At 44.4% G+C, this 26,680-nt stretch overlaps 1 pseudogene across 1 annotated transcript; it reads right to left on the reverse strand.

The window, feature by feature from the left end:
• Positions 1-19,165: 19,165 nt before the first annotated feature.
• Positions 19,166-23,518, reverse strand: LOC311121656 (2-hydroxyacyl-CoA lyase 1-like; annotated as a pseudogene). Its single transcript has 8 exons — positions 23,438-23,518; positions 23,206-23,278; positions 22,940-23,017; positions 22,669-22,763; positions 22,257-22,369; positions 21,515-21,650; positions 21,062-21,167; positions 19,166-19,291 (listed from the first exon to the last, which is right to left on the reverse strand). The product of its transcript is annotated as a 2-hydroxyacyl-CoA lyase 1-like (transcript).
• Between the last annotated feature and the right edge of the window lie 3,162 nt (positions 23,519-26,680).

Below are 26,680 nucleotides of genomic sequence, written 5' to 3' on the forward strand. Positions count from 1 at the left end.
CTCTACGAACTGAGCCGGCCATTCCCTCCACTACCCTAGGCGACGCTGGTCCAATTGTGCGCCGCCCCATGGGTCTCCCGGTCGCGGCCGGCTACGATAGAGCCTGGATTCGAACCAGGATCTCTAGTGGCACAGCTAGCACTGCGATGTAGTGCCTTAGACCACTGCGCCACTCACAGACTGAGTATTGCTGACCAGAGCCTTCTCTAACAAAGTCAAAACTTTCTTTAACGTCCCACCCTCAGATACAGATGGTACCTGGTCTGGTTCACGGCCACATTGAGAAAAAGATGACACATTAGGTCTTTTCACAGGACCCACTCCCTCCTGAGGGCAGTCAAAAACAGCAGCAACCTGCTGTGAAAGTTGTGTTCTACATGCTTTACGTTCCCTTAACAGTTCATCCAACCGATCCTGTACCTCACTGGCTGTCCAGTCACGAATGGGTTTGCTCTTGAACACTTGGGCCAACTCTTTATCAGGACAGTTGCATACAAACATGACTGCCAACTCTGAGCACTGATTGGGTAAGGTCCTGCCCTCACTCACAAGGTACTGTTCGGCTGCCTCTGCAGCTTTGTTAAGCCTAATCCAGAAATCTATTGGACCCTCATTAGCATATGGTTTGATTGAATAGAAATCAGCTAATGGCATACCTGAGCAGACAGTATCCCCAAAGTGTTGCTTGAAAACACTGAACACCGCCTTAACATCTGTGACAACAAGGTTGTTACGCTTCCAGACTTTGGTCACATCCCGTGCTCTCCCCATGAGCCTAGACATCACCTCCCCAACATTCCCAGACCCAGTGTAACCCCTCTTCTCTAGGTAGACTTCCATTAACTCCTCCCACTCCAGGACAGAGTACTTATCTGAGCCATCACCCCTAAAAAGAGGTGGAGCACTAACATCTGACTTCACAACCAGATTCAGCTTGGACGCATCAATAAAGGTTGACCCACACTGCTCAGGCAGGGGAAACTGCTGGGGTTGGTGAGGGGGACGGGCAGGAGAAAGACTTGAAACCCCAGGCTGCAGTAAACTCGCTCTGATAGATTCTCCTATCTCTGAACCAATCTGCTTAATAAGGTCACTAAGCTGACTCGGAGGCGTCCCATTATCACCGAGTACTGTGGATGATGGTACATCAAAAGACAGAGGTGGGATACCCTGGTCAGGTGGAACAAACATGTAGCATATTCATTAGATACAGGTATTCGTGCCTCCCAGTGCTTGCAAACTCAGGACTAGCAAACGCTCTACTCCCAGGAGCTGACTGTACAATTGGTGTAAATGGAAGGACACCCCTCCCTCTACCCACACTAAAATCCACAGCATAACACGTCTTATGGATTTGAGAATCTTCCATGGCTCAACAGAGCACTAAAATACAATGTAATTTAGTGCATTCAAATACCAAAAAAAATTAATGCAATAAACAAATTCATCCAAAACATACAAATAAGCACGAATACCTGTATCTAATGAATATGCTACATTCACTTTCACTGTTTACAGTATATATTCACTTACAGTAAGCCATCAACAAATTCACATGCGCAGGTCGTGCACCTCATCCACATGCACAGCTCCGGCGGTCGGCTTGAGCTGACCAGTCGGCAGGTCACGTAATTAGGACACTGCCACAACTGGAATTCTGATGGTTGGATAATTTTTATTCGACCTGCACACGAAGAGACAACACACAATATGTTAGCTCTTGGTGCAGCCACAGCTCTCGGGCACCTTGCTAGTTGAAGGTCAGGCAAAAATGAACAGGTGCTGCATGCACACATTCAGTGCCTAACAACACACTATACAATACAAGTAAAATGATATACAACATAATTCTGACAAAATAAATGACATACCTGTACACGAAGAGACAACACACAATAGCTTAGCCCTTGGTGCAGCCACAGCTCTCGGGCACCTGCGTGAGCACATAGAAACTCACTCAAACACTGACCCAAATACTCCCGAGTTACAATAGGTACCCTAATTAGCGAGCTCGGTGAAAGTTGTTAACATACATCTTTATATTGTCCACATTGTAACAAAACCTGTAGTTGCGTAACAGCACTTTGTGTAACTTTACCACAGTTTTATATCGACAAATTACGGCGCCAAGGACAACATACCTTGCTAGTTGAAGGTCAGGCAAAAGAGAACAATAAGAGGGTACATAAATACAGATAACCCGCGATGGACCAAACCAAAATATACACAACTTTTACAATTAGGTGTATTTGCAATATAGATACATAAAAATGTTTGCACACCAAAAAATAACATTAGCTATGCAGCTTTAATTAAATAAAGAAACCACATTGAATTATTATTATTATTAACTTATTAACATCCCCTCTTGACCTGGCCTACTTGAACTGTCCTTGTGTGCAATTTGGTGCATAATCTAGGGGAACAACATCACACTACTACACATATAATTCAAGTCATACCTTTATTGTCATTCATGCTCTTATTTTTAACCTAGTAGTTTTGCAAAAGTGTAACCTGCGTCAATTCTAGGAAATATTGGAATAACGTGCTTAAGAGGAGCCCTGACACGCACAACAGGATAACACAACTACCACATTTTCAATTGACAATCATTGATTTAAATGGATGTGGTCAATAGATTTGTATAGGCATATATACTAATTTAATTTAACTTGTAAGCCAAGGTTGGATTAGTAGGTCTATGCAACATGCACCTGGATAACCGCGTCATGAATCGGAACGGGCTCCAACGTCCTCATATACACATTATGACAAAATAAAGATCTTAATATTTCACGAAATAAAGACATAGAAGAAAACAGGTTCTAGAAACTCAATTTCTCCATGGCAATAGAATGTAAACATGTAAATTGCGCCAAACATATCCAAATATCGCCTACAACTCAATTCTCAGCGCAGCATATTGGACGACTCCACAGGCATTGATCATTCGCGACTTTAAGTCATTCCTGTTATCTCTAGAGCATCCCGTATATTTATAGCGCTGCATTTCGTCCCCCTCTGACCATGGATAGGGTTGGGAGCATTCCTGAGTTCACTTATGGTCCCACTAAGGTAATCTTAGGAGATATTCCTTTTGGCATACTGTAAATGCCTGTGCATAATGTACCTAATAAAGCATAATTGTTTAAATTATCTTCAAAGGAATTCTGTAGAAGCAGCCTTTATTTTCAGACTCTGCAGGCCTGCTGGGAGGAAGCATATTACAATAAACAGGTAAGATTCATCCCACAAAAAAAGTAACCACAGAAAAAAAGAGATAGATTTAATCCCAAAACAAGAGTTTTATTTCAAGACAGTTTAGAGAAGATGGTCATAAGAGTTTTTAATATCACTTGCAAATTGTGAGACATGAGCAGTTGTGAAATGTTGCGAGAGGCCCTTCTGAAAGCACATTATATGGTCTTTAGTGGCACGGTCTCACACCTTACCTCATCTTGCAGAAGAAGTTCATGGTCCACTATCTGCTGCTCCAGAGTCGAGGCCAGGTCTCGCCCCATGTCACCATGGAGCACATGAGCGACTGGCTGGTGTCTCAGGGCAAAAAATCCCTTAGGGAGAGGTGAGTACCACGTCAGCTCTCACCTTCACTGCCATTCTCTGTCACCAGCAGCACTCCAGGAGGTGTGGGTAAAATAAACAACAGATAAATAGGAAGCCAGGAAAGTTGAAATGCTTTGTGTTTTATTTGAAGGGTGTGGAAGGAAACCCTGGAGGAGGGGAACGAACTCGCTCGGCTGGTAAGAGAATGAGAGTTAGAGACTTAGACTATCAGTCAGTGAGCTCCTTTCTAGCCTTTCAACAACTAGTCAGTACAGCAGAATATATCTGTTGTGAAATTACACTAATGGGACTTCCTGTTTCCTACGGCAGACCTGGGAAGTAAACACCTGCCTAAAAATGATTGACATGGAGCACAAGGCTGTCTGCAAGCTCCGCCGCTCTATGCACACCACCTCTCCAGCTGGCGCTGACATGTGAGTTCCATGTATTGCCCTGCATACAGCTTGCTCCATTCATCTACACATCTGGAGCTATGCAGAAAATAACTAGGGCAGTGTTCTCTGTGTGAACATTGCACATCGTTTAGCTTTCTCTGCTGCTTTTTGTTGATTTCAGCGACCCCAAGGTCCACATCATCGTGGAGAGAGCTGTGAGGAGCATTCTGGACAAGCTGTCCAATAAGCCCTGTAGCAACCTGCTCAGCCCATCCCAGGTGGTGGTGGAGCTGGTGCCTAGGATCCTCCTGGCCCTGTGGCTTCAGCCAGAGGAAGGCCATTCAGATCACCCCATCCTCCTAAGCGGGATGGCTGTGAGTATGGTGGTGGCCGTAGGGGAGAAGCTCTCCAACACGTTGAAGGCCTCTTCTCCTCACACCCCTTTCTCCCGGGCTGCTGCTTTTGACTCTGTGAGGTCGATCCTCGGGAGAATCAGCCAGTCCTTCTCCCTGGATGACCTCAAGACCCCTTTTTTTATGAGCTCTGTCTGTGCCTTTGTGGCGGACGAGGTGAAAAGCTACTTCCAGCCTACTGCAGACACCCTGCGAGTTCCCCCTGTCCTAGTGGTGGCCTTCTCCGCCACACTACCAGCTGATATCCAAGCAGGTGAGTAGCACTCATAGAAAGCACTCTGACAGATGCCTTTTGTCATGACATCCTGGTGCCTTGTAGTAGTAGAGCCAATCAGGATTTTAATTGTCACCCCTAACACAGATGCAGACCAGGCTTCTTCCCACCTGGAGGTTGTGGAAATCCCCCATAACAAAGAGGCAGACCCAGCTTCTTCCCACCCGGAGGTTGTGGACATCACCCCTAACACAGAGAAAGACCCGGCTTCTGCCCACCTGGAGGTTGAGGGATTCACCCCTAACACAGAGTTTGACCCAGCTTCTCCCCACCTAGATGTTGTTGACATCACCTGTAGCAGAGAGGAAGACCCGGCTTCTTCCCACATAGTGGTTTTGGACATCACCCCTAACACAGAGGCACACCTGGCTTCTTCCCACCTGGAGGTTGCTGACAAAACCCGTAGCACAGAGGCAGACCCGGTATCTTACCACCTGGAAGTTGAGGACATCACCCCTAACACAGAGGCACACCTGGCTTCTTCCCATCAGGAGCTTGTGGACATCACCCCAAACACAGAGGCAGACCCGGGTTCTTCCCACCTAGAGATTGCGGTCATCAACCCTAACAAAGAGATACACCTGGCTTCTTTCCACCTGGAGGTTGTGAACGTCACCCCTAACACAGAGGCTGAGGCGGTTTCTACCCACCTGAAGTTTGTGGACATCACCCCTAACACAGAGTCAGACCCTGCTTCTTCCCACCGTATGGTTGTTGACATCACCCATAACTCAGAGGCAGACCCAGCATCTTCCCACCTGGAGGTTGTGGACATCACCCCTAACACAGAGGCAGACCCGGCTTCTTCTCACCTGGAGGTTGTGGACATCACCCCTAACAAAGAGGCACACCTTGCTTCTTCCCACCTGGAGGTTGTGGACATCACCCCTAACAAAGAGGCACACCTGGCTTCTTCCCACAAGGAGCTTGTGGACATCACCCCTAACACAGAGGCTGAGACGGCTTCTACCCACCTGAAGTTTGTGGTCATCACCCCTAACAAAGAGTTAGACCCGGCTTCTTCCTATCAGGAGGTTGTGGAAACCACCCCTAACACAGAGACAGACCCGGCTTCTTCCCACCTGGAGCTTGTGGACATCACCCCAAACACAGAGGCAGACCCGGCTTCTTCCCACCTAGAGATTGCGGACATCAATTCTAACAAAGAGGCACACCTGGCTTCTTCCCACCTGGAGGTTGTGAACATCACCCCTAACAAAGAGGCAGACCCGGCTTCTTCCCACCTGAAGGTTGTGGACATCAACCCTAACACAGAGGCAGATCCTGCTTCTTCCCACCTGGAGTTTGTGGACATCACCCCTAACACAGATGCAGACCCGGCTTCTTACCACCTAGAGGTTGTGGACATCACCCCAAACACAGAGGCAGATCCTGCTTCTTCCCACCTGGAGCTTGTGGACCTCACCCCTAACACAGATGCATACCCTGCTTCTTCACTCTTGGAGGTTGTGGACGTCACACCTGAAGAAAAGCCTCTCATGGTGGCCGTCTACGCCACTCTGCCATCTGACATCCAAGCAGGTGAGTAAGACTTATAGAAAGCACTCTGACAGGTGCCGTTCATCATGATAACATGTAAAGTGTTGGTCCCATGTTTCATGAGCTGAAATAAAAGATCCCATTCAACTGGCCAGTGTTTAGAACCTACGGTTTGCATTTATTTACATTCTGTCCCGCTTTTGTCCCTTTCCAGAGGATGATGCTGTGGTCACCCTGGACGTCACCCCACACGTCACCAAGGACGTGACCCTGGATGTTCCATCCAGGGCGAGGAAAGGGGCAGTCCAGCGTTTTTTTTGCAGGCTTTGGAGGGCAGTGTGCTGCTGCGCTTGCCACAAGGAAGAGGAGGAACAATATTAACTATTCATTAGACCAGAAACAGGATTGAACCATATACCATTAAATTCTTTGCATTATAGTTGCCTTCAATTCTGATTTTCTTCTGTTTAATTCTTAATTAATTTCAGAACATTTCTCTAAACTTTGTGGAGTAGGTTGTATAAATAGGTGGGAAACATCCCAATCCCAATTTTAATGCTTTTAATAATTAACTTATTACATTTTTTTTAGATGTATTATTTGACAAAAAAGTGGAGGGCGCGACAAAAAAACTTTAATCATCATAGAAAACTCTTGCTCACTATTAAAAATGCATTGTTTTATTTAAGCAAGGTTAAAAGATTAACGTTTCGGCCTAGTCTATGACAATATGCAAGTTGTGTTTGCCCAGTTAAAGGGGGACCCAGACTCACCCTGGTTCTTGAGGGTTGCAGACACTGAATAATTATCATTTGAAATAAATGGCACTTTTCAAGTCTTGACTAAAAATCTTTAATGAATATGAATTTAAATACAATTGACTTGAGGATCAGAGCAGGCAGGCTGACTGGCTTGCCCTGAAGGCCCTCTGCCTCTACCTCTGTGTGGTTAATCTCAGCCAAGAGGTTGTATGGGTTGTCTGTCTCTCTCTGGGTGTGAATCACTATCACTATGACCTCTCGCTCCGCCTGCCCGTTGGCCTGATTAGAAGGCTTCCCCTCTCATTCCTTGTTCACAGGAGCAGGGGTGATGGCATCCGGGGTAACCTCCTCCTCTCCTGTATCTAACCCATCTTTCTGGCTGTGAGTTCGACTGAGGTCACTCGTTCTCTCTCCCAGGGTGTTGGATAGTGGATGAAATGGACATGGAAAGGTAGTGGAATGATAGTGGTCCTGTAATGGACAGATAACAGGGGTAATGAATATGCACAATATCTGATAGCACAAGTAGAGCAACAACGCTATTAACAAAGGAAGGGCTGTATTAATGGCATAATGCTACCTGCGGAGTATTACACAACACAGTAAAACACAGAGAGGCAACTTACAATAGGCAATGGTAGTAAATATAAAGAACAACAAGTAAGAATGATATACATGTTACAAACTCACTTTGTGCACGTACACTATCCCACGGTATATCTGTGCATTCAAATTGTCATCGATAAATGCAATTGTGTTCATTGTCTGTAGCTTATGCCTGCCCATACCATAACCCCACTGCCACCATGGAGCATTCACAACGTTGACATCAGCCAACAGCTCGCCCATACGCTGCTTTACAAGTGGTCTGAAGTCGTGAGGCCAGTTAGAAGTACTGCCAAATTCTCTAAAGCCGCCTTGGCTTATGGTTGAGAAATTAACATAAACATATCTGTTAACAGCTCTGGTGGACATTCCTGCAGTCCGTAAGCCAATTGCACGCTGCCTCAAAACTTGAAACATCTGTGCATTGTGTTGTGTGACAAAACTGCACATTTTAGAGTGGCATTTTATTATCCTCAGCACAAGGTGCACCTGTGTAATTATCATGCTGTTTAATCAGCTTCTTGATATGCCATATTTGTCAGGTGGATGGATTATCTTGGCAAAGGAGAAATGCTCGCTTACAGGGATGAAAACAAATTTGTGCACACAATTTGAGAAAAATAAGCTTTTTGTGCGAACAAAATATTTCACGCTTTTATTTCAGCTCATGAAACATGGGACCAACACTTTACATATTGCGTTAATATTTTTGTTCAGTGTAGTTATTAGGTTGGGAGAATGGGATCCTATCTGGGCTAGCTAAAGCCAACTTCATGGTTAGTAGTATGACAGAGAAAAAATAACAAGACAAATTTAAACATCACAAATCTGAGGGGGCAGGTGACCCTGTGCCCCCTTTGGGCATGACGTCTCTGCTATCAACCACATCATTCTGTCTCCGTGAATATTCAAAACAGACACATTCATTCAGGTCTGGTACAGTTCCTACCATATAGATCAGGGATGGACAATTCCTGTCCTTGGGGGCCGGAGTGGTGTCACACTTTTTCCGCACACTCTAGGAGCTCAGATGCAATAATTTAATAACCTAATAACCAAAGTTTCGACAGACAAGCTGTCTTCATCAGGGTATCCTGACGTTGGTTATTAAGTTATTAAATTATTGCATCTGAGCTCCTAGAGTGTGCGGCTCTCCTTTTCTTTTTCAAGTGTTCTACTCCGATAGCCAGCATCTCGCCTAAATAGGTGTGCGTTTCTTTCGCCTCCATATTAATCTGGTACTGGTCCTACCATATAGATCAGGCATGGACAATTCCAGTCCTTGGGGGTCGGAGTGGTGTCACACTTTTTCCCCATCCCTAGCAAACACAGCTGATTAAACGTATTGCATTCTAAACTGAAGCCCATGAGTAATTGATTATTAGAGTCAAATGTGTTAGCTGGGGCTGGGGAACAAGTGTAACACCAATCAGGTCCCGAGGACTGGAGTTGCCCATCCCTGATATAGATGCTCTGTTTGCACACATCGAGGGATGTGGTGACAGTGGAGACAAGGGAACACACATAAACAGCTTTGTCCTTTTAGAAGGTCGTCATAATCCTTACATAAATATGATGTGTATGCAAGAAATGCAGAGCCACTTCCAAAAACATATTGACAGAGTCTAGTATCTAGTAATCTAATCAATTAGTTTTCAACCCCTTTGTTATGGCAAGCCTAAATAATCTCAGGAGTAAAAATGTGCTTAACAAGTCACATAATCAGTTAGATGGACTCACTATGTGTGCAATAATAGTGATTTTCAAATGACTACATAATCTCTGTACCCCACACATACAATTATCTATAAGGTCCCTCAGTCCAGCAGTAAATTTGAAACATAGATTCAACCACAAAGACCAGGGAGGTTTTCCAATGCCTCGCAAAGTAGGGCACCTTTTGGTAGATGGGTACAATTAAAGCAGACATTGAATATTCCTTTGAGCATGGTGAAGGTATTAATTACGCTTTGGATGGTGTATTAATACACCCAGTCACTACAAAAATACAGGCGTCCTTCCTAACTCAGCTGCAGGAGAGGAAGGAAAACTATCAGGGATTTCACCATGAGGCCAATGGTGGCTTTAAAACAGTTAGAAAGTTTAATGGCTTTGATAGGAGAAAACTGAGGATGAATCATCAACATTGTAGTTACTCCACAATACTAACCTAATTGACAGAGTATGCACTCACTAACTGTAAGTCGCTCTGGATAAGAGCGTCTGCTAAATGACTAAAATGTAAATGTAAAAGAAGGAAACCTTACATGCATTGTGTTTGCAATAAGGCACTAAAGTAAAACTGCAAATAATGTGGCAAAGAAATTAACTTTATGTCCTGAATACAAAGTGTAATGTTTGGGGCAAATCCAACACAACACATCACTGAGTACCACTCTTCATATTTCCAAGCATGGTGGTGGCTGCATCATGTTATGGGTATGCATGTCATTGGCAAGGACTAGAGACTTTTTTAGGATAAAAAGAAACAGAATAGAGCTAAGTACAGTCAGAATCCTAGAGGAAAACCTGGTTCAGTCTGCTTTCCAACAGACACTGGGAGACAAATTCCCTCTTCAGCAGGACAATAACCTAAAACACAAGGCCAAATATTCACTGGAGTTGCTTACCAAGATGACATTGAATGTTCCTGAGTGGCTTAGTTACAGTTTTGACTTAATTTGGCTTGAAAACTTATGGCAAAAAAAAAAAATGGCTGTCTATATAATGTATATTGCATATATTTTACAATCCAGTTGTGCAAAGCTCTTGGAGACTTACCCAGAAAGACACAGCTTTAATCGACTCAGGGGTGTGAATACTTATATAAATGAGATATTTCTGTATTTCATTTCCAATACATTTGCAAAAATTTCAAAAACGTGTTTTCACTTTGTCATTATGGGGTATTGTATGTAGCTGCGTGAGAGAAAATATTATAATTGAATCCATTTTGAATTCAGGCTGTAAGAAAACAACATGTGGAATAAGTTAAGGGGTATGAATACTTTCTGAATGTACTGTATATCTGCAAGAAAATGATAAATATGTGAATGTTTGAAAGGGGGTCATATAAACATTGCCTTATTTATATTTTTACAGACAATATTAAGTGAATTCTGTCTGAAATAGTCATGCTATAATGGGCATAGTTTCTCAGACCAAATTTCCATTCTGGCTGAAACAAAGCGATCTGATCATGCTCCAGTCAAATATAGCTATAGGGAATGCCTATACATTGTCCAATCTCCTTCCACACATTGATTTCATTCTTCGCATCTTTATTCAGAAACAAACAAACTTGAAATTAAGTGCTGTTTCAGTGTCTTGTTGCAGGTTGTGCAATGTTCAAAAGTGTGTGTGATATTAGCATTAACTTGTGTGTGTGGTGTCAAGTGTGGATGGTCCTATGTATGCAAATAGCCGAGATTGGATATTTCAGCACCATGGACAGCAGCGACATTGGGATAGCGAGATCTGTAATTCAGCAACACATGACACTGGATAGCGGCTGTCTCAGGTGAACTTGGCATTGGGAAAATCCCATCTAATAGGAAACGAGGCATAGGAGGCAAAAAGACTGAAGGAGAAGACTCCCACAGGAACTCTATGCTTAACTGTTCTGCCACATTCATTTCAAATGTTACATTTTTCGATTTGTAAATAAAAGGGAACACATCTGCAAATAATGTAAATTGACTTTTCTAACTACACTATACAGCTTTAGTGTGTCTGTGTGTCATAGGTACAACTGCAAGCAATTCGCTTCTCAAATCCTTCTCAAATGTCTGTTTAATGTGAGAAACTAAATTAAAAACAACCGTTAGACTAATACAATGCGTACTGTCACAAATTATTACTATTCCCAACAAGACAACGAAGTGATGGTCTTTACCCACCATGGAGACTTATAAAGTCTACTTCCCCCCCACCAAAAGTTCCCACGCAGAGCGATGTTGTTTACTACATCATTATGCATATGCAGCGTGGTTCGTTCTGCGTTGTGTACTTTTAATTAGGACACTGCCACAACTGGAATTCTGATGGTTGGATAATTTTTATTCGACCTGCACACGAAGAGACAAAAAAATGATGTTAGCCCTTGGTGCAGCCACAGCTCTCGGGCACCTTGCTAGTTGAAGGTCAGGCAAAAGAGAACAGGTGCTGCATAAACACATTCAGTGCCTAACAACACACTATACAATACAAGTAAAATGATATTCAACATAATTCTGACAAAATAAATGACATACCTGTACACGAAGAGACAACACACAATAGGTTAGCCCTTGGTGCAGCCACAGCTCTCGGGCACCTGCGTGAGCACATAGAAACTCACTCAAACACTGACCCAAATACTCCCGAGTTACAATAGGTACCCAAATTAGCGAGCTTGGTGAAAGTTGTTAACATAAATCTTTATATTGTCCACATTGTAACAAAACCTATAGTTGCGTAACAGCACTTTGTGTAACTTTACCACAGTTTTATATTGACAAATTACGGCGCCAAGGACAACATACCTTGCTAGTTGAAGGACAGGCAAAAGAGAACAATAAGAGGGTACATAAATACAGATAACCCGCGATGGACCAAACCAAAATATACACAACTTTTACAATTAGGTGTATTTACAATATAGATATATAAAAATGTTTGTACACCAAAAAATTACATTAGCTATGCAGCTGTAATTAAATAAAAACCACATTGAATTAATATTATTATTATTATTATTATTAACTTATTAACATCCCCTCTTGACCTGGCCTAGTTGAACTGTCCTTGTGTGCAATTTGGTGCATAATCTAGGGGAACAACATCACACTACTACATTCACCCCTACTGTTTTACACTATATTATAAACACAAAACAAAACACATAACCTCGAAGGTAACAAAGCAAAGAAAGAAAAAAAACATTCCACACCCACAGGGCGACAGAGTAACCCAGTGTAGTCCCTTAATTCTAGACCCACAAATGGTCGATCAGCTGGAAAGCTATCCCGTGAAGGATTAGGAAAAATAAGAGGTAGCTAATCCCTTATTCAACCCTATACAAAAAATGCCAAATACATTTTATGCTGATGAACTACACACAAAGTTACATGAATTGTCAAAAATATTAGACAAACCCACAAATCACTCTAAGACCCACTTAGATTACCACATACACACAACAAAGAAAAGGTAGGCAATATCCTACCATCACTGAGAAACCAAGAATTGTTTCATTTCCTGTGTAGACATAGTTTGGATTAGCCTATTCACTGGATTAATAAATCTACCTAGTCTAGTCCGAACACCCTCACCCAAAAACCTAGCAGGAATGTCACGGACAGCACCAACCGTGCTCAAAGGTCTAACCTCAGGTTGGGGAGTACTACAGATCAGCATATCCGGAGCCAGCACACTTTCAATTTCCGACTCAACACTAGTAGTGTCAGACGACTGATCAGAATCCTGGTAGATTGTCACAGACCAGACTGACAAAGCATCTTCAACCAAGTTAACAACATCAGGCACAGCACCATCCCAGCTGAGTGGAGTTTCACTATCAGAATTCTTGTAGGCTTTGGGGATCTCAGCCCCGAAACCTGAAGGATCTGGAGAAGGTCTGTATGGAGGAGTGGGCCAAAATCCCTGCTGCAGTGTGTGCAAACCTGGTCAAGACCTACAGGAAACGTATGATCTCTGTAATTGCAAACAAAGGTTTCTGTACCAAATAATAAGTTCTGCTTTTCTGATGTATCAAATACTTATGTCATGCAATAAAATGCAAATTAATTACTTAAAAATCATACAATGTGATTTTCTGGATTTTTGTTTTACATTCCGTCTCTCACAGTTGAAGTGTATGTATGATAAAAATTACAGACCTCTACATGCTTTGTAAGTAGGAAAACCTGCAAAATCGGCAGTGTATCAAATACTTGTTCTCCCCACTGTATGTACTGGATATCATTTTTATTTTACATTTTTAGTCATTTAGCAGACGCTCTTATCCAGAGCGACTTACAGTTAGTGAGTGCATACATCATTTTTATTTTTCATACTGGCCCCCCGTGGGAATCGAACCCACAACCCTGGCGTTGCAAACGCCATGCTCTACCAACTGAGCAACATCCCTGCCGGCCATTCCCTCCCCTACCCTGGACAACGCTGGGCCAATTGTGCGGCGCCCCATGGGTCTCCCGGTCGCAGCCGGCTACGACAGAGCCTGGATTCGAACCAGAATCTCTAGTGGCACAGCTAGCACTGCGATGCAGTGCCTTAGACCACTGCGCCACTCAAAGGGTGCCAGCTTTGCAACCCATCTCTGCTCGCATGCATCGTCTCAGCTTTGTAAGAATATATTTGAGTGGATCGTTGTCGGTCCACACAGTAAACGTATGCCCTCGCAGCCAATGGCTGAATTTATCATGAATGGCCCATTTCATGGCTAGAAATTCCAGCCGGTGAGCAGGATACTTGGATTGTGCATGATTAAGAGATTTACTAGCAAAAGCTATCGGCCTGGCTATGTCCTTCCCATCTTGCACTTGTGATAGTACAGCTCCCAAAACACTAGTAGATGCATCCACGGAAAGTAGAAATGGCTGAGAAAAATCTGGATGAACCAGCAGTGCCTGGTCAACTAGTGCTGATTTCAAAGCTTCAAAAGCGAGTCGACATTCGGCAGTCCAGTCTGCAGCAGTGAGCCTGCGAGGGGGACCAGGCCTCTTCCTACCCTTGCCTCTCCTAGGCTTCTTCTGACCTGTAGTTAGCTGAAACAATGGCCTAGCAACCATGGAACAATTCTCAATGTAGTGCTAATAGTATACTACCATACCAAGGAAAGAACCTATTTTGATAGGAGACGGTGTGACACCATCAGCTTCACTCTCAGCTTCACTCTCAGTCACATTCAAAATGGTTTGAACTTTAGCAGGGTCAGTGGCTACACCCTCCTGAGAAATGATGTGGCCCAAAAACTTTACAGACCTCCTCAGAAACTTGCACTTAGACGGAGACAGTTTAAGGTTGTGCGCCTGCAACCGCTGAAAAACCATCTCAAGTCTCTGCAGACTCTCTTCCTCCGTCTTAGCAAAAACCATCAGATCATCCAAGTAACAAAGGAGACTTAGAACGTTTTGGTCACCAAAGATGGTCAGCATCATTCTCATAAAAGTAGCCGGGCTGTTGCAGAGGCCCTGAGGTAACCGATTGTACTCGTGCAGACCTAAAGGGGAGGAAAAGGCAGTGTATTTCTTGTCCTCTTCATGCAGTGGCACGTTGTAATACCCTGACGTCAAATCCATTGTGCTGAAGAAGGCATTACCTCCCAGTGCGGCCAGTACATCAGCCTGATGAGGCAGGGGATGAGCATCCTTTACTGTGCGGGCATTTAACCACCTGAAGTCAGTACATAGGCGCAAGTCCCCATTCTTTTTCCATACCAGCACCAATGGTGAGGCATACTCGCTGCTGGATTTTCTGACGATTTCCTTTTCCTCCATATCATCCAGTGTTTCCCTGAGTTTTTGGTAATGAGCTGGAGACAGCCTACGATAAGGTCATCGAAATGGGCGGTCATCAGTCAGCCGTATGCGAAGGCAGAACTCCTTTGCCTCGCCACAATCTAGGCTATGTCTAGAGAACACTGTGTCATACTTCCCAATTAAGTTGACAAGTTTATCTTTCCAGAACTGTGAAACTGGACACTCCTCAACAGACAGGCCTTGAAGTCCAAGATTCCTCAGTGTACTGTTGCCATTATCTACACTGCCACCAACTGAACTCTTAGCTGTCAGACTGCCATGTGATCTGTCACATTGAGCCTTTGCCACATTCTGATGAGCTGCTTGCTGCTTGACATCATTAAAATACTCCAATGCAATGCAAGGGTACACATCCGCCACTTTAGCATTTCGTCTCAGGGTAACTGCCGATGTTGTTGGATTCACAATCTTCACAGGGAGCCATCCATCCCCCCACAGAGGCGTAACTACTCTCCCCACTAGTATGTGTCGATTCACACAACGAGACGTGCTGGGCTCGACAACAACAGTACTGCCCACAGAGAGTTTTGTCTTTGGCGGTAGGCGGCCCCACACCAGATGCTCACTCATGGGTTGGAGCGTTACTGCTATCTTCAACTTAATGGTGCCCACTTTATCTGGGATGGAGTCTCCTCTCCATCTCTCCAGATTTGACATCACACTGGCTAGAGGAACCTGGTGTACCCGCCACCCGCCAGTAGCTGTCATTTGATTTGAACTGTCTAACCAGAGACTTCAACACATTAGTTCCCACAATGAGTTCATCAACCTGCCCATCAACAATAAGCACTGGGACTACATAACAGAAGCCATAAAGTTGAATTTTTAAGTCACACATGCCCACTGGGCTAGTTTGTTCCCACCACAACCCACCAGGATGATGTCTGAAGGAGCTAGAAAGTTCCCCTCTACCACTCCTGCCTCCCTCAACCGAGGAACAATATCTGCGCGCAGAGTAGTAGCCATGGACCCACTATCTAACATCCCCTTCAGCTCAACTTTATCCTGTACTAGCACAGTGGTGTAAAACAAACTGTCATTCTGATTGTGTTCTGAAAAATGACTGTGTTGTTCTTGGGTACTGACTCACAAAAGTAAGAATAAACAGATTGGATATCATCATCAGTGGAGGAAAAATAAGAATGCCCCACATTGCCCTCATTTAGCAGACGCTCTTATCCAGAGCGACTTACAGTTAGTGCATACGTTATTAAATTTTTTCATACCCCCCGTGGGAATCAAACCCACAACCCTGGCGTTGCAAACACCATGCTCTACGAACTGAGCCGGCCATTCCCTCCACGACGCTGGTCCAATTGTGCGCCGCCCCATGGGTCTCCCGGTCGCGGCCGGCTACGACAGAGCCTGGATTCGAACCAGGATCTCTAGTGGCACAGCTAGCACTGCGATGTAGTGCCTTAGACCACTGCGCCACTCACAGACTGAGTATTGCTGACCAGAGCCTTCTCTAACAAAGTCAAAACTTTCTTTAATGTCCCACCCTCAGATACAGATGGTGCCAGGTCTGGTTCACGGCCACATTGAGAAAAAGATGACACATTAGGTCTTTTCACAGGACCCACTCCCTCCTGAGGGCAGTCAAAAACAGCAGCAACCTGCTGTGAAAGTTGTGTTCTACATGCTTTACGTTCCCTTAACAGGTCATCCAACCGATCCTGTACCTCACTGGCTGTCCAGTCACGAATGGGTTTGCTCTTGAACACTTGGGCCAACTCTTTATCAGGACAGTTGCGTACAAACATGACTGCCAACTCTGAGCACTGATTGGGTAAGGTCCTGCCCTCACTCACAAGGTACTGTTCGGCTGCCTCTGCAGCTTTGTTAAGCCTAATCCAGAAATCTATTGGACCCTCATTAGCTTATGGTTTGATTGAATAGAAATCAGCTAATGGCATACCTGAGCAGACAGTATCCCCAAAGTGTTGCTTGAAAACACTGAACACCGCCTTAACATCTGTGACAACAAGGTTGTTACGCTTCCAGACTTTGGTCACATCCCGTGCCCTCCCCATGAGCCTAGACATCACCTCCCCAACATTCCCAGACCCAGTGTAACCCCTCTTCTCTAGGTAGACTTCCATTAACTCCTCCCACTCCAGGACAGAGTACTTATCTGAGCCATCACCCCTAAAAAGAGGTGGAGCACTAACATCTGACTTCACAACCAGATTCAGCTTGGACGCATCAATAAAGGTTGACCCACACTGCTCAGGCAGGGGAAACTGCTGGGGTTGGTGAGGGGGACGGGCAGGAGAAAGACTTGAAACCCCAGGCTGCAGTAAACTCGCTCTGATAGATTCTCCTATCTCTGAACCAATCTGCTTAATAAGGTCACTAAGCTGACTCGGAGGCATCCCATTATCACCGAGTACTGTGGATGATGGTACTTCAAAAGACAGAGGTGGGATACCCTGGTCAGGTGGAACAAACAGCCTACCCCTCCCAGTGCTTGCAAACTCAGGACTAGCAAACGCTCTACTCCCAGGAGCTGACTGTACAATTGGTGTAAATGGAAGGACACCCCTCCCTCTACCCACACTAAAATCCCCAGCATAACACGTCTTATGGATTTGAGAATCTTCCATGGCTCAACAGAGCACTAAAATACAATGTAATTTAGTGCATTTAAATACCCCCAAAAATTAATGCAATAAACAAATTCATCCAAAACATACAAATAAGCACGAATACCTGTATCTAATGAATATGCTACATTCACTTTCACTGTTTACAGTATATATTCACTTACAGTAAGCCATCAACAAATTCACATGCGCAGGTCGTGCACCTCATCCACATGCACAGCTCCGGCGGTCGGCTTGAGCTGACCAGTCGGCAGGTCACGTAATTAGGACACTGCCACAACTGGAATTCTGATGGTTGGATAATTTTTATTCGACCTGCACACGAAGAGACAACACACAATATGTTAGCTCTTGGTGCAGCCACAGCTCTCGGGCACCTTGCTAGTTGAAGGTCAGGCAAAAGAGAACAGGTGCTGCATGCACACATTCCGTGCCTAACAACACACTATACAATACAAGTAAAATGATATACAACATAATTCTGACAAAATAAATGACATACCTGTACACGAAGAGACAACACACAATAGCTTAGCCCTTGGTGCAGCCACAGCTCTCGGGCACCTGCGTGAGCACATAGAAACTCACTGTCTAATCAGAGACTTCAACACATTAGTTCCCACAATGAGTTCATCAACCTGCCCATCAACAATAAGCACTGGGACTACATAACAGAAGCCATAAAGTTGCATTTTTAAGTCACACATGCCCACTGGGCTAGTTTGTTCCCACCACAATCCACCAGGATAATGTCTGAAGGAGCTAGAAAGTTCCCCTCTACCACTCCTGCCTCCCTCAACCGAGGTACAATATCTGCGCGCAGAGTAGTAGCCATGGACCCACTATCTAACATCCCCTTCAGCTCAACTTTATCCTGTACTAGCACAGTGGTGTAAAACAAACTGTCTTTCTGATTAATTCTCATTGTGTTCTGAAAAATGACTGTGTTGTTCTTGGGTACTGACTCACAAAAGTAAGAATAAACAGATTGGATATCATCATCAGTGGAGGAAAAATAAGAATGCCCCACATTGCCCTCCTCAGAACGGAGGCTTTCTAGTTTTCCTGAGACCTGCCAGTCTGTCCACATCCAGGGTTCTGTCGCTGCCCAGCCTCACTACAGTCAAAGCTCATGTGGCCCGGAGAAAAGCACTTGACGCACAGCTGGTGCATCTGACAGTGAGCTTTGGTCCAGTGATTAGTGCTTCCACAGTCAGCGCACTCATGCTGACGTTTGTGGAACTGTTTACGGGGCCCTCTACATTTAACATGTTTAAGTCATTTAGCAGACGCTCTTATCCAGAGCGACTTACAGTTAGTGCATACGTAACTTTTTTTTTTTCATACCCCCCGTGGGAATCGAACCCACAACCCTGGCGTTGCAAACACCATGCTCTACGAACTGAGCCGGCCATTCCCTCCACTACCCTAGGCGACGCTGGTCCAATTGTGCGCCGCCCCATGGGTCTCCCGGTCGCGGCCGGCTACGACAGAGCCTGGATTCAAACCAGGATCTCCAGTCCCCCAGGACTGTGTTGTGTTACCTGCTTGACAATAGTATTGATGTCCCCCAGGAGAGCAGCAGCAGGTTGCACGTTGTTCCCCATCTCCTCAGCACACAGATCAACCTTGACATTGACCTTGACATAAATAACGTATGTGGAACGTTACTACAACATACCAGCAACGACACGACAGGAAGAGCGCCGTGCGTGACACATGTAACAGCAGCTGGAGGAGTGGCCAAACCTCAAGCTAAACACAACAGAAATAACCAGGCACCACCACATAATGCTAAGGCTGACACACACACGTTCCCTTTTATAAACCGGGTGACTCGAGCCCTGAATGCTGATTGGCTGAAAGCTGTGGTATATCTGACCGTATAACATGGGTCACGTTGAGGGAGGAGGTCAGAGACCTGGCCGTGTTGTGCCAGGATAACAACCTCTCCCTCAACGTGACCAAGACAAAGGAGATGATTGTGGACTACAGGAAAAAAAAGAGGACTGAGCACGCCCCCATTCTCATCGACGGGGCTGTAGTGGAACAGGTTGAGAGCTTCAAGTTCCTTGGTGTCCACATCACCAACGAACTATCATGGTCCAAACACACCAAGACAGTCGTGAAGAGGGCACGACAAAGCCTATTCCCCCTCAGGAGATTGAAAAGATTTGGCATGGGTCCTCAGATCCTCAAAAAATTATACAGCTGCACCATCGAGAGCATCCTGACTGGTTGCATCACCGCCTGGTATGGCAACTGCTTGGCCTCCGACCGCAAGGCACTAAAGAGGGTAGTGTGTACGGCCCAGTACATCACTGGGGCCAAGTTTCCTGCCATCCAGGACCTCTATACCAGGCGGTGTCAGAGGAAGGCCCTCAAAATTGTCAAAGACTCCAGCCACCCTAGTCATAGACTGCAAGCGGTACCGGAGTGCCAAGTCTAGGTCCAAAAGACTTCTCAACAGCTTCTACCCCCAAGCCTTAAGACTCCTGAACAGCTAATCATGGCTACCCGGACTATTTGCACTGCCCCCCCACCCCATCCTTTTACGCTGCTGCTACTCTGTTAATTATTTATGCATAGTCACTTTAACTCTACCCACATGTACATATTACTTCAACTACCTCAACTAGCCGGTGCCCCCGCACATTGACTCTGCACCGGTACCCCCCTGTATATATAGCCTCCCTACTGTTATTTTATTTTACTTCTGCTCTTTTTTTCGCAACACTTTTTTTGTTGTTGTTTTATTTTTACTTTTTTGTTTAAAATAAATGCACTGTTGGTTAAGGGCTGTAAGTAAGCATTTCACTGTAATGTCTGCACCTGTTGTATTACGGCGCATGTGGCCAATAAAATTTGATTTGATTTGATTTGAAATTTATTTTGACTGTTCAAATTACGTTGGTAACCAGTTTATAATAGCAATAAGGCACCTCTGGGGTTTGTGGTATAGGGCCAATATACCACGGCTAAGGGCTGTATCGTCAAGGCACTCTGCGTTGCATCGTGCTTAAGAACAGCCCCTAGACGTGGTATATTGGCCATATACCACACCCCCTCGGGCCTTATTGCTTAAATATAGATGTACTGTACAGCACTAAGACAGCCATGACATTATTTGGAGAGACCACAAAGACTTATAGAGAAGCTATATAATTGATAGACTAAATCCAATAGACTGAGTCAAATACCTTTATACCTGGTTACAATGAAATGTAGTTCACTATGAAATGACCTGTGACTAGGGTTGCAAAATTACAGTTACTTTCCCCAAATTCCCAGAAATCCCTGTTGGAAGATTCCAGAAATCAGAACGGAATAAGCAGAAAATCTGGAATCCGAAAAAAAGAAGGAAAAAAAAGAAACCCTACTGGTGACCTTTGACCTAGCTGGATGACCTTTACTTGGGTGTCAAACCTGGGGGGAAGGCCAAAGTGCAGGATCCAGTTGAGTCTGGCACCAAGTAGGACCACAACATCAGACTGGAGCAGAGCTCTGCAGTCCCCACCAAGACCATAGAACCAGGAGGATAGGAAGAGGAGGAGGAGGAGGAAGAGAGGAGGAGGAGGATAGGAAGAGAGGAGGAGGAGGATAGGAAGAGAGGAGGAGGAGAGCAGGGACAAAACAAAATGTAATGAAAAGAGGCTAGTTATAGGAGTAGTGTAGTTGTTTGATTGACACCAGTTTACATTGACATGACCTGGCCAGGAGAGACTAGTTATAGATAGGGATTTCAGGAGTTTCGTGGTCCGTTCAAATGGTCAGGGAAATTCTTGGTCCTACTTATACAGTCAATGGTCTGTACATGAATATGATGCCAGCTGAGAGAAGGAGAGGCTGACCTGGAGCGGGCAGCAGCAACACAGTTGGGGTGATCGTCAGGCAGCACCCCTTTACCCATGGGGGTGGGCAGGAAGGGCAGGTCACACCCCTCCACCAGCTCCTTCAGAGCCCCCTCTGCTCTTCAATGGGCTGCACCTGCAGAGGGACACAGACAGAGGGCACTGCCACACGGATTTCAACAGACTGGTCTTCACAACTGGGATGCATTCAGCTGAGCAAAACGTTGTGCAACGTTCAGATAGAAATATAGCATGTAGAACGAACGTGCCTCTCAGACAGGTAGAATGAGAAATCATGTCAACAACATTTGTCGACTGAACGTGGCCCAGTTTTCAACTGAACCGTGGTACAGTGCTATATGTGTTACAGTGCGTCTCAGCTGGCTATTGATCTCTCTTGGACAGACGCACGTAACATAACTGGAAGTAGCGTCTGTCAACAGAATGGGATGTGACAACTTTGTTCCGGTACGCTGATTTTTCACCACTAATCATTTGGACAAATCCCGATTTCGCAGGTGCTCGCATCTTTTCAATTTCAGAACGGGAGGGGACATTTGGCCCATAAACTTGCCGGAAACTTGCAGAGAGTTTCCGTTTAGGGGGGTGGAGAGTTCGCAAGTGGCGTTAGTATCTTTCTCTTAACATCTCCCCAGACCTTATCCAAGTATCTGACGCAATTATGCAAGATTTTAGTTCTGTTTCCCCCAGATTATCTGGCTATTAAAAAAGCAATGCCTACCTTTGCCAATGATGAGTAAAGTCCGTTTGGCTCCTTTCAGGACCGCCAGTGCTTCTGTGATCACCATATGGTCAGCCATACTCACAGGAGGAGGTGGACTACAGGGCACCTCTCTGACAAAGGAAATAATAAATAATAGGTCAAACATTAAACATGTTACCTAGCAACTTTATTGCATATGTAAATAAACCATGAAGGTCTATCGAGGCTTATTGCTATTCTCTGATGAGAATATTTTGATATAGTGCTATATTTTCTAAGTAATTTAATTTCTGGTTCACTTCAGACGTTAAAAGGTATAACAAGATAAAATAAAAATGACTACGGTGATGTGAATTCAGAGGTATACATATTCAACAGTAACACATTAGTATACATTTTAAATGGATGAAAGACAGTGATGGCCACTAACCTGGCTCTGCTCCTGTCCAATTTAGCATTGACCATGTCCCCAGATATGTCTACGTATACAGCACCTGGACGTCCATACATGCTAGTGCGTGCTGCCTTAGACATACCAAACACCCTTAAATTCAGATCAATTAAGGCTGTGCTGTGCTCTTATGAAGCAGTTAAGGTACCTTGCTAAGCTGGAAAATTAGAGGTCAGAAAAAAGACAATTGCAGGTGATACCAAATGATATGAAGAGGACTACACAGAGGGAGTCAGAGTAGACTGTATACCTTCTCTACCACTGAGGAGATCATATCCAGACTGCTAGACCTAGCAGAGAACTTACTGTACAATCTGCATGCCTCCACCTGACAGAGAAAGAGGACCACAAATAACAAATTATTTCCTCTTTCAGCAATTAAACTGCTAGGGCCAGTTTCCCAGACAGAGATTCTCTATTGAGTTTGCTTTTTAGGCCATGACTAGGCTTAATCTGTGTCCTGGGAAACAACCCCCTAATGTTCAAAAGTCATAAATATCATGGTTCAATCGGTACCTGTGGAAACTCTTGAAACGCCCCAGTGGTCTCTTGGTTTTGATCGGAGGAGCCTCCAATAACAATCACAGGCCTACAGAGAGAGAGGTATCACACAATGACATCAACTGACAATCTGAGATAGTTTGGAGTCCTCAGATCATTTTTTGCAGTGTGCGGATAGCATCCCTTCTTTTGAAAGGACCACTGAACATGAGTAGTAGGGTCTTCTGTTTGTGGAGTTCTAGCATACCAGCAGTTCATGTTAGCGTTGGCCATTCCACCAAGTGCATGGATGAGTCCCGGTCCAGACACAACCAGACACGCACCTGGACTGGAGAGGAACAGACAGACAGAGGGACAGACAGGAAGACAGGCAGACAGACACACAAAGGGTCAGACAGACAGGCAGACATAATTAGCAATGCAAAAAAGCTATGAAACTGACCCTCACACACTACACGCTCCTGTAGTCTATGTACGGGTAGTTAATATCACATGATTTGGGGAGAGCTGGTTTAGTAATAAAAAGGTGGCTTATGGCTTGTTCATTGCGCATTCCCACATACTTGATTCCTGAGGCTTGAGCTGCCTTAGCTACTTCAATGACTGGAACACCAACTATTCCAAACATATATTCTACATTCTGTAGAGAGTTACATGTAGATACAGTATATTTACCTTTTTTTAAACATTTTTAGTCATTTAGCAGACGCTCTTATCCAGAGCGATTTACAGTTAGTGAGTGCATACATTTTCATACTGAATTGTATATGAATTGTTACAATGTAGTTTAGATTTTCTTTGCATTGACACACACATTGGCATGCATCAACAAGGGTGTTAACATATACTATTCCACATAAACATCTAAATGTTTTTCTACAACAATATTAATAGTTAGCTATACCAGTGCAATGACCTATGGCACACTTTCACAACTCATAGTGTTACATTCTCACTGCCAAGGACATGATCAGCGACTAATATATTATTAGCAACACGGTTACACAGTATAACACTGTTTTATATATATTGCACACACTTCACCTGAGCTTTTAGTGCCTCTGCAATGAGCTGAGCCCCAGTCACATCTTCCATTATTATTGTCGAGAAATCTGTTCAAAGTGCAAACGCGGTTAGCAATGATTTCTTGGACTTGTTGTTCAGTAGCTTATAAATCGTGTTTAGATCTCTTGCAAATCATTAGTTTTGTCTGCTTTCCAGCATGCATTACATGAGTAGCTTTTTCTTCTTCAGTGGGGTTTATAGGCAGTTGGCATCCAACGTTATGGTGCATTACTGCCCCCTATTGTACAGAAGTGTGGACATGAGCCGTGCAATAGCAGTCATGAATATTTAATAAACTAGTAGCATTTTTCTTTTTTTATTGCAAGAAATACATAATAAGCCCTCATTATGTGTTTATAACTGCACTTTACTTAACACTTAACTCAGTTAAGTCATTATGAGTGTATGACAGTATGAAAAAAAAAATGTATGCACACACTAACTGTAAGTCGCTCTGGATAAGAGCTTCTGCTAAATGACTAAAATGTAAAATGTAAATGACTTGAGTGTATGCATTATAGATATAGGCTTCATAGAAAGTGTTACAAATGTTCTCCTGTCATCTTATAGGAGATCCATTCATGGATTTAGTTATGGCTTGAGAATGTGACTGGTCTACGGAGTTCTCCTTTATGTCTGTCTTTATATGTGACAACAACTTTTCTGTATTATGTGTATTTCCACAATCAATAATCATAAACGGTACTTCACTATGAATACTTTTGACTATGTGGTTTGAAGTACTTTACCGTTATCTTGCACATACATGAAGACTACTATAGACAGAAATCAATGCAGTAATGTTTTATTAAATAAAGGCTCTGATTAAAATATCATATTAATAAAATCAGGCATTTGGCTAATTATTCTTCCCAGAAGCTCCTGTGAATGGTTTGGAGATGGCTCTGGAGAGAGCGTGTAACACCCTGACTATGAGTGGGCGTTTACGGGACTGGGACTCCTGGGGAGCAGGGGCCGGTGTGGTTGTCAGGTCCTCCTTGGGTGGGGAAGTGGATGGAACCTCTGGAACCTCACACTCAGCATCTGTCATGAGAACATTTCATAATCAGAAAATGAATGTGTGTGTTTGTGTCTGTCCGTCTGTCCGTCTGCCTGTCCGTCTGTCTGCCTGTCTGCCTGTCTGTCCGTCTGCCTGTCTGTCCGTCTGTATGCCTGTCTGCCTGTCTGTCTGTCTGTCTGTCTGTCCGTCAGTCTGTCTGTCTGTCTGCCTGCCTGCCTGTCCGTCTGCCTGTCCGTCTGTCTGTCTGCCTGTTTGCCTGTCTTTTTGTCTGCCTGTATGTCTGTCTGCCCGTCCGTCTGCCTGTCAGTCTGCCTGTCTGTCTGCATGTCTGTCCGTCGGTCTGCCTGTATCTGTTGTCACTGTTTTAACAAGCTTGTCATAGGGTGATACATCAATATGACATTATCGATGCTTATCACTTACCCTGTGAAATATGAGTCTCTCTGAGATGTTTGGTAGGCAGCGCATCCTGTTCAGGGTGTCTCTTCGGTTCCCCTTTTGTCTTGAACAGCTGTTGACAAAACACATCAGGACAACTGAGCCTGTGTAAAATACAGAGTGTGCATCCTAAAAGGCACCCTATTCGCTACGTAAGGCACTACTTTTGACAAGGGCCCAGAGAGCTCTGGTAAAAAGTCGTGCACTATATAGGGAATAGGGTGCCATTTGGGACTCTCCCATGTGTATTAGGATTGCATTACAGCGTCCTCACTCAACCTCCTAAAGACAATGACAACAGTTTTGTTCTAATGCTGAGAGACAATAGGGGTGTAGTGAATCTGTAGGGTAAATTTCAGCCCTGCCTTACAGAGGTAATCTCAAAACACAGAGCACCCTACCTTAATCATGATCTTTGGAAACTTATGCATTTTCGGTAGGAAACGCCACTTCCTGTTCTTCTTAGTCTCTTCCCCTCTGGCAGAGGGAAGACGGGCCATGCCGTCAGCCTTTACATCAGCCGGGCTAAGGCTCCTGGCAGGGAATTCCTCAGTAGCATTAAGGTCAGCTACAACACCATGAGTGATGTCACTTGTGGCATTGCTGGTGTCTGAGTGAGAAGAGCACGCTAGTGTGACCGACCTGTGTACAATAACTGGGAGAAGAGGACGCAGCCATTGAAGTCAGTCACTGCATCCCAAATGGCATTCTCTTCACTTTATAGTGCACTACTTTTGACCAGGGCCCATAGGGTCTGGTCAAAAGTAGTGCACTAAATATGGAAGAAGGTGCCATTTTGGACACAACCAGTGAATTTCACATCATAAAACGCAATGTATTGAGCATCATGTTACAATTAAGTCCTATGCAGATGAAAATAGGTACTTTCACTTACCATCCTCCATTGTAGACTTGGACACATAAGTCAGGCTGTCCATCACCACGTCTGTCATCAACTTGATGACC

Source organism: Coregonus lavaretus, assembly GCF_964263955.1.
Source record: "Coregonus lavaretus genome assembly, contig: HAP1_SCAFFOLD_1229, whole genome shotgun sequence".
Lineage (NCBI taxonomy): Eukaryota > Metazoa > Chordata > Actinopteri > Salmoniformes > Salmonidae > Coregonus > Coregonus lavaretus.